The sequence below is a fragment of the Nestor notabilis genome, unplaced genomic scaffold (genome assembly GCF_000696875.1).
Source record: "Nestor notabilis isolate BGI_N333 unplaced genomic scaffold, ASM69687v1 scaffold1699, whole genome shotgun sequence".
Classification (NCBI taxonomy): domain Eukaryota; kingdom Metazoa; phylum Chordata; class Aves; order Psittaciformes; family Psittacidae; genus Nestor; species Nestor notabilis.
Genome location: NW_009943974.1, coordinates 159,392 through 168,977, shown reverse-complemented (window position 1 = coordinate 168,977; position 9,586 = coordinate 159,392).

The following is a 9,586-nucleotide window of genomic DNA, read 5'->3' as shown; positions in this document are numbered from 1 at the left end:
ATGGCACCAAGTTCCACTGCCACTGTGGAGCCACATTCCCTCCTGGGTCCCCCCACTCTCTTCCTTCCTACCCATCCCTACACACTCCCTCCATTCCTGAGGATGCTGTCCCCGAAGACATAAACCCACATGGGTTTGCATGCTAGGACCATTTCCAAAGGTAATTAAAATAACTTCATTAGTGTTGTGAGGCCCCAGGACCTTCTCCAACTGTTGTCATTCGTTCCAAAGGTTAACCTGAGCTCAGGTTTCCATGCCCTGGCTGGTGGAGCAGCAGAGATGATAGGTTAAATTGCCTTCTGCAGACACCTAACAGTAGAAAGGCAGATGAGGGATCACACAGACCCCCAACAGCCTTCTCTCTTACCTGCCTCCCTTCAGCCTCTCAATGTTCACACAAGAGATGACATGAGAAAACCAGAGATGGTCGAGCAGCTTTGGCTTCATGGGTCATGGTCCCTTGCAGCATCTCTGCAGCTCAATGCTGGAGCTCAGAGCTCCCAATTCAGAGAAGTTGGAAGAGTGTTGGGGTCATAGTAATGGTCTGCCCAAAGTGTCACTGGAGATGAGGGGTGCAACCTACTCTCTCCCATACTGGCCAGACCAAGGGGAAATGGCTTAAAGTGTAGCCAAAAGTATGGGTGTTGATTATTGGGGAAACCTTTCTAACAGCAAGGCTTGTTGGGGCAGGAGTGGGAGATGGCCACCATCCCTCCCACACTGCTCTTCCATCCACGTGCAAAAGCCAAGCTGACAACAAGAACAAGGCATCACTCACTCACCAGCCCGACCAAGCAGTGCCAGCACTACTGAGGCACAAAATCTGAGGTATGAGCTGAAAAGAAGATTTAAGCATGCTGTTTCTCTGGTATTTCAAGGAGACTTAAGGTTGGGCTGATGTGTAGATGCTTGTGACGAGTTGTTGTGGTTCAACCCCAGCTGGTAACTAAACCCCACGCAGCCACTCACTCACTGCCACCCCAGTGGCAGAGAGAATGGGAAGAGGATGAGAAAACTTGTGAGTTGAGATAAATACACTTTAACAGGTAAAGCAAAAGCTGCACACACCAGCAATTCACCACTTCCCATGGTCAGCAATCTCCCAGAAAGCTGGGCTCCATCATGTGTAATGGTGACTTGGGAAGACAAACACCATCACTCCCAACATCCCCTTTTCCTTCTTCCCCCAGTTTCACAGCTTTATATGCTGAGGATGATGTTATATGGTCTGGAAAATCCCTTGGGCCAGTTGTCCCCACTGTGTCCCCTCCCAACTCCTTGTGCACCCCCAGACTACTCACTGGTGGGTGCGGAGCAGAAGATGACTTGACTCTGTGTAAGCACTGCTCAGCAGTAATGAAAACATCCCTAGATTACCAACACTGTTCCTAGCACAGATAAAAAGACTGCCTCATAACAGCTACTATGAAGACAATTAATTCTACCCCAGCCCAAACCAAGTACACAAGTATAAATATTATAAATCATTCTATGACTCTATAAAACATCGCTTAAGCATATGATTGAAAAAATCAATCTAATTGTATTGCTATTGTCTCTCACACGGTCACATTTAGACTAGTATAAAGCAACTTTATAGTGCTACAGATTGTTCTTCGCATATTAAACAAGCTGTAGCAACACCAACCACCTTCATACAAATGAGTTGCCACAACTGCCACCAAATCACTGTCATTAAGTAGAGCCTTGCTGTGTACACAAGCCTATCATATGTACCTCTTAAACTCTCCCCCGCACGCTGAACTCAGCTACATGATCATACTTTTCCCCAAATGCTGGACTATTTTACTTGCACTGCTTCCTGAGGGTTTGAATCCCTTGCTGCACACCCAGTAAAACTATTTTGGGATCTGAGACTGTAATTGATTTTTTTTTAGCTGGGCCATAAGTATCTTTGAAAATCCCTCCATGTATGAACAATGGCTTTTAACAGAGGTCATGCAATCAAATTGCTTTGAACTCTAATAACAGTTAAGCCTCTAAACTCTTTAGGCTTATTTGAAAATCCAACCATGAAGTTTAGATTATTTTAACCTAAGAAGAATTGGAAGTGAACTATTGAAAACCGCACACCTCTTAGGCCTTGAGTATTGAGTGTGGGTATTATTAGGAGAGGAAAGCAAAAGGAGCTATAAATAAAGAAGTGACCTATAAGGATTGATTACTTTTTTATTAAGCAGAAAAATCAATACATTAACGATGTGAAACTAATTAGGTGTATTAAAATTCTTCTGGTTTCAATAATCAAATATGCCATTAGGCACTGATGAAGCTTAGGCTTATGCACCATGCAACATTTAGATTTCAGAATATTTGTTTTAAGAGGGGAAAAAAGCATTTTCTAAAGCATCCTGTCAAGTGCCAAATTCATCATAAGGAAGAAATTTTTTATGATGAGGGTGCTGAGGCGCTGGCACAGGGTGCCCAGAGAAGCTGTGTCTGCCCCATCCCTGGCAGTGTTCAAGGACAGGTTGGACGGGAACTGGACCAACGTGCTCTACTGGCAGGTGTCCCTGCCTGTGGCAGGGGGTTGGAACCGGATGAGCTTTTAAGTCCCTTCCAGCCCAAACTGTCTGATTCAATGATCTTTGAGCAGACAGACACCTCTCCTCCACCCCTGGTGAGCCAGCAGCAGGTCTCTGGGTTTGCAGAGCATCCAGCACAGCCCCTCAACAGGCCATCACAGCCCTGGTGCACAGAAATCACTTGGAGCTTTGGGGCAGGGGTGCTGAGCACAGGTATTTCCTCCAAAGTCTTCAGAAACCTGGGTTTCTCTCCACTGATGGTGATGTGCTTTGGCACAGGCTTGTAGAGCCCAATTCAGAAAGGCAGCTGAACATGAGACATCCCTTTAGCCCACTGCAGTGGCAGCTTCCAGCTGAACCTGAACTGCAGGAAGACTCTTTGCACTATGTTTCTACTGGCCACACCTGGAATGTTTCGGAGAAATTAGAGCAGTTTTGGCAGGATAAAACCTGGCCCCTCCACTGCCAGGATTCACATCGCTGCCATTTCTGGAAGGGCAAGGGCTGTTGCGTCCACGCTGTAGTTGGCGCTGATTTCATGCCATGGAGAATTGAATCAACTCCTAAGGAAATGCTGCCACCCAATAATTCACACTGTTAAAAAGAATATAAGCACCAGTGTGCCATGGAGAGCAGTGTATGAGGCTCCTCTGCATGGCATTCAGGGTGGTCTTTGGGGTGCAGCACTAAGAAGTTGCATTTCCAGCAGTGATTTGGCCATGCCTGCCCTGCACTGAGTGATTCTGACTAACACTGATCCTTAGCCTCCTCGGTTCTCCCACAGACACACTGGAATACAGAAGGTTAGGTCTCCAGAATTAAGGAAAAAACCTTAAATTGCCCATTTCCTTAACCATTAAAAAAGTTCTTGTTCCCATATTGTGGTTTCTGGGTTTTCTCTTTGCTTGGAGATACTGTCATCCTTCTCCCTTTGGTGCTATTTCCGTATGAAACAGACTGATTTTAATTTAAATGAAGAATGAAAAAGCACACATTTAATAAAGTTTACGGGTACTGAGAGGCTGTGCTTTCTTCTTGCTGGCGGCAGCAACCTGGAAAGTGGGGGCAGGTTTATGAAGAAAGGGGAAAACACAGAATTACCCGCTTGTGTCTGATTGTAGGTTCCTAAACCTAAGGCATTCCATGGAGAGAGGGGCTCTGCCGGCTGTGAACTCCCCAGTGGCACCATTGGTGTTGTTTCTATGACCTCTTATCTTCCACTTCATGTTTTTCCAGCAAGGAATATTGTCACATTCCTTTCTTTAGTTGCAAAAAGCCTTGAAAAGTCAGGTCTTCATAGCTCCCCCCACAAGCCACCCCTCAGCCCTGACACAGCCACAGCATTTTGCCATGGTGTTTGATGAATTCCTGCTTTCCCTTGACCTGGTAGGAGAAACCTGAGGTGGAAGCAATTCACCAAGAAATATATACAGCGGAGCAGCCCCCCCTGTATCGGGTTTTCTGTGTGGTCAAGTAAAGTGATATTCTATTTACTTTTTTAGATGTATAAACAGATTAAGTCCCAGGGAAAATATACTCCCAAACTTCATCTATTTTATTAAACCGCTGAAGTTTAATATAATCTTTTGGCTTCCAGAGAAAAATTTTCCATTTCTTTTCTGAGCACCTTTGATTTTATTTTCTTTTAATTACCACTATCCGGAGTTAACAGTGTGGGGTTTGCACTCCACCCAGCGAGGACTATCCAGATTAAGAGTGGGGAATTTTGCTGAAATACAGGAATATCGATGTGGTGGTGAGAACTCAGCAACGCCCGGGTGGAAAACTCTGGAGAAGCCAATGTGCAGAATGAATTCCCCTCTGCCAAGCAATAACGAGGCTGCATTCCTCAATTCATTGCATTTATTACCTAAGACATTGGCCAGCCATGGCTTTGGAATGATACCTCCTCCATCTTATGCCTGTCCACACTGCTGCATGGAGGCAGCACAGCTCATTGCTCCATAGGGAAACCTCTCATTAACTCAGGTCCAATGCTGCCCTCGGGCTCGGGACTGTGTGAACGCAGCTTTGGATGCATCGTCTATGAAGGTGTGAAGTTCCCAGTGAAGGCCAACACTGTGTTGAGCCTCGAGCACACCACTTGGCCTGGAATCTTCCAAGTCTGATGATCCAGAAATGCCCTATGGACAGCCCGGTTCATGGTGAAAGCTGCTGGGAGCCAAGCAGAGCTCTTCAAAAAGGACTCAGCACCTGCATTTCAGTGCAGTTAAATAGGACTAATAATGGTAATCATCATCTCATGGTTCTTAAGATGACTGTGTAACTTCTGGAGGCCAAATTCACTGGTGTGAGTGTTACCAGAGGTCCTCAGAGGAACTTCAAACACAGCTTATCAGTCACAAGTACAATTCCTTTGCAAACCTCTTTGCTGCTTCCTCTCCTGCAACTTGGAACAGTCCTGGTAACGGAAGCTCCTTCTTCCCAGACGAACCAGTATAGGGCCTCTGTGAGTTCCTCCATTAACACTGGGGCAATGGTGATGTTGTAGACAGGATTAGACCTGCTCAGCCACAGTTTCTCCAGCTCATTTCTTTTGTTCTTTCACCAAGAGCTGTGATTTAGGGCATGTGAGCAACATCTAAAGGAAATAACTGAGAGGTATTGGCTGGGGAGCACTTACCTTCCCTTGTACAGGGCTTATGGAACAGAATCAATAGATTTTCTATACTGCTCACTGCTGGAGACCTGGTGATGGAGTGAAAAAATTCTCCAGAGAAGGACAAGTTTAAGAGTAGAGACAAAAGCAGCCGAATGAATCCTATGGGTCTAACATGATTCTAATGTCCTGACTCCCTGCACACTGCCCGTCTGCAGCAATCCAGGGCTCTCAGGGTGCCTCAGCAGCTCCCCAGGACCCACAGATTCAGGGTGTGTAGAAGAGTGTGTGCTTTGCCCCCTGAGCACCTCATCAGTTCAGCAGCACAGGATTTGCTGGATTGCCAGCAGCCATCTCCTACTGATTTTTTTGATCACCTCTTCCAACCAAAGGAGGTGACTTTTGGCTTTGACTAAGCTCAGACAGGGTCTGTTGTCCAAAGTGAAGCCACAGTCCAAAGACCCCAATTCAGGGGCACATTGGACCCTACAGACACATCTCTAGCCACCTGCCATGGGAATTATAAAGATATAACCCATGACATCAGTACACCATGATCTAAAACTTGGTGAGCAAGAGGTGCCACATGAGCTCTCCCTGGTCCACAGTTACCCTGGCTGGCACAAGCTGTGTCATCCAGAGCAGATGCTCATGTAAGAGGTGCCTGGAAGATGCTGCTGGTGTAGGAATGCACATACACCTCATCACATCTGCCATGAGGATCCCATCTGGGCTTTCACTGCCTCAGCAAAGCTTACTAATGGAAGGGCTGACTGGTCTCCAGCCGAAGCCCAGTCCTGGCCACAGCACCCGATCCCAGTGTGGATCCTTCCTCTGTCATAAAGAATCCATGGTTTGTTTTCCAGGCAGTGCAAGAATGTCCATCCAAAGTCAGAATCTCACATTTCAACCACCTAAACCCCTGTCAGACACAACACACCCCAGAGCCAGGGAGCTTACAGGGAGAGCGTGGGGGTCCTGGTGCACACTGGACCCTTGGCATTCCAGTTGGAAATGCTGCAAAGGAGCCTACCTGGACACAACCACTGCCCAGCCAGCCCAACTGGCCAGGGGAATTCATCCTGATTTGACACTCCATATTTTACTGGCTTTCCTAAAGAGAAAATCCTCATATGCTTCTACTTTTGGAGGAGTTGAAGCTGTCCTTTAGCCAGCAGCTGCCAGCATAAATATACATGAGAAACAGGTTTGGAGTTCCTGAAAAATGTCTAAAAGTTGTAAACAATTCTCGAGTCATATGGGGATAAACAGGCAGAGTTTCAGTACTGTTCAGAGTTGAAAAGAACAACAGTCGTTGAAGTTCAGGCAAGCCAAGGGTTTGGGACAGAGAGTTCTGTAACATTTGGTTTCAATTCTCCCAAACCTTCAGCAAAGAAGCCCCATTCATGCTATACTTAGCTTACAACTCAAACTGAAAAGTATTATGGCCTCGCAAACCGGATGTTTCTATTTCAAAAGAAGAAATGGGCTCAGATTGGGCCACCTTGGAAGCCCCTTTCAGCAAAAGCAAAACCAAAAACACTCAGTCAAGATTATCCAGGCTCATCTCCTGCTCCGCGTTTGAGTTTGGTTGAATTTAGTTGTTTGCTTTGCATAACAAACAAGAATATTCTGACAAAATAAAACCCTGACAAGTCCCATTTGTCAGGCTGGGAGCAGGAACGTTCCTCTTTGGCCCCGTCCTTCTCCCGTCAGCACGCAGCACTGCACAGGCAGAGTGGAAAACAGAGTTCTTTAATTTCCTCTTCGCATTAGACTTCATTAGGAACAATCCAGAGGCCCCTCATTGAGCAAACGTCTGCATTTACATCTCTTCTGTGGATGTTTAAGTTCTATTTTCCTGTAGGGTTTGTTTGTTTCTTGTGTCTTTCCTGCACCACTGACACTGGCCTCCTCCTCTGCTCACAATTAACTTCTTAAATCCTTTTTTCACTTCTGTCACTCTCAGCTGGATGGTTCACAGCAACATCATTTGCTAGTTCAGTTGTTAGGAAATCACCTGTTTCAGCTATTTGTTGGTATTAGTGATTACTCAGTCATATTTCATGGCAGTACTCCCATTCCCAGGCTGGATAAGGCATCTCTCAGAAAGAAAGAAGAATAAAATACTTACTAACAAACCTTCCCAGGTGCATTTCGGATGCTTTACTGCTCCTCCTAAAATGCATCAGATTTGGTGGTTTCTTGAACCAGTGTTTATTGCTAACAGTTTCCAATCACCAAATTCCACTTTGTGATTGCATTCATTAAATATCTGCAGGTTTGGGCTTTGGAACAGTTCAAAGTCACCTCTGTAACCATTCTAAGTACAGCCACCAAAGGCCGGGATAAACACTGCAAGATAAGAGCAGGAAGAGGAAGAGCACCAAACACATGGTGTTTGCATGTCAGAAACGCAAACACAGAACCATGCAGCACCCAGACAGAGGTCTGCAACTGCACTTTGCTTCCCAAATGTCCCAAAAGACAACAAAAGTGGGCACTCACAGTGCAGTAAACAGCCCAGCAGGCAGCAAGGGAGCCCAGCACAAGGGAGGCAGCCCCAGCTCTGCCAAACTAAGGGAGGTTCAATAAACAATTCTATCACCAGACAAGCCTTTGGATAAGAAAATAAGAATTAAACCTTTTCTTCAAGCTTGTGGCTCCTATTAAGGTACTTGATTTCCAATACAGAACAAGTGGGAACTAAATCCTTTTTCCCTGCTATATAGGAGGTAAATATTGCCCTACATGTCCCACTATGGGAATGGGGCTCTACAGGCTCAGGAACCCAATGCCTCTATTCTTGACCATGAAGGCCAACTCTGTTGTCCTAACTATGCTCCTGATCTCCAGCCTCCGCTGGCTTTTTCCTTCCTCACCCACACGCTCTGCTTTCCCATTTGCTTCCCAGCAGCACCCTGTTTCCCTGCCTGAGCTCTGGCTATCAGGAAGGTTTTGGCTTGCCTCCATCCCTACAAGGCCCTCGGTAGCTTGTACACACACCAGGAAAAAACACCTCAAACAACTGTGCAGCCCTTCAGTGATGGTCCCTGTTCCAGCCCAGAGCCATGCTGCTCATGGGGAGAGCAGCACTGCAGATTCCCACCCCTTGCAATGCTGTCCACTGCCTGAGACCATCCGGGATGCAGATGGGATAGCAAATTAAGTGGCAGTCTGTGGAGCAGCACTGATGAACAGCAAGGGAGGCCAATTCCCCCTTGCCTGGATGCATTCCCTTCTTGCAGTAGTATTTTGGCTCTTCTTCCTTTATCTGCTAGCTGAGTTTTACACTTTTAGGGGAGGATGCAGGAAAAGCAGGAGAAGGGAGAAGGACAAGATCTCCAAATCAGTCATCCCCAGCCTGTTCTGCTCAGGGGCAAAGGCATTAAGGCTGAACAATGAGCCAAACAGAACACCTACTACTTGTTCTCCTACAAAGGACCTTGGGGTCTCACAGGCAACGTATTGCTTCAGAATACAGTTGTCCTCTGATCCAGATTTCTTAGACAGACACGGACCTGCGTTTGGGTGTTCGTGTGGGAGACTGGAGCATTCTGAGCTTTGGCAAGCTCTCCACGCACATCAGAGTTACTGCTCTGAAATACAGGGAAGGCAACAGAAAAAAGACTCCCAGATGTTGCACTTGACTTTCTGTCAGGCTCTTTGCTACCTGTGTGGCCCTGGCAGAGCACCGGGGCTTCTTGGATGAGAGCGTCTGCACTCCTGCTGGATCCATCCTGAGATACGGAGCTGGCTGGTGGTCAGAGAGGAGAAGCCAAGCTGCAGCTATTCCCTCCCTCCACTCCCAACCCATGGGCTGTGCTCCAGTATCTCTGCCGAGAGAAGGAAAGACGTTTTTTATTAATCAAGTGAAATACACATTGAAGAGATGAAAGGGAAGGTTCAAGGGAGCTGCAGGTGGGAGACACTGAGTTACTGGAGCGCAGCAGCTGCTTCTGTAAGGGTCGCTCTTGCAGGAGTGTTATTTGTCCTTCACATTCCTCTGCTCCATCCCCAGCTTGGCCTTGGAGCAGTGTGACTTTTCCACCATATCCTTCCTCCCAGCCTTCTCTCCCCCAAGCACACCCACAGTGTCTCTGGGCACTGGCAAGCACCAGCAAGCACCAGCCATCATGCTCCACATATTGCCTGTTCAGAGTTGCCCGCACACACTGCTCAGCACAGAAAAGGGAGTAATTCTATCAGGTAGGGGTGCTGGGGATTTCCTTGCTCAGCCCTTGGCCAACATCCCTTCCTGTACCAACCTCCCAAACCCAGAATGAAGCAAATGAATGAGCTTCAGAGCATGAGAATTACTCTCTGCCTTTGTAATCCCAGTTCAAACTTATCGGCATAGAAACTATCAGTTCCCTTTGGCTACTCCCTGCTGGAAACTCCTTTTCCAAGCTCTCCTTCC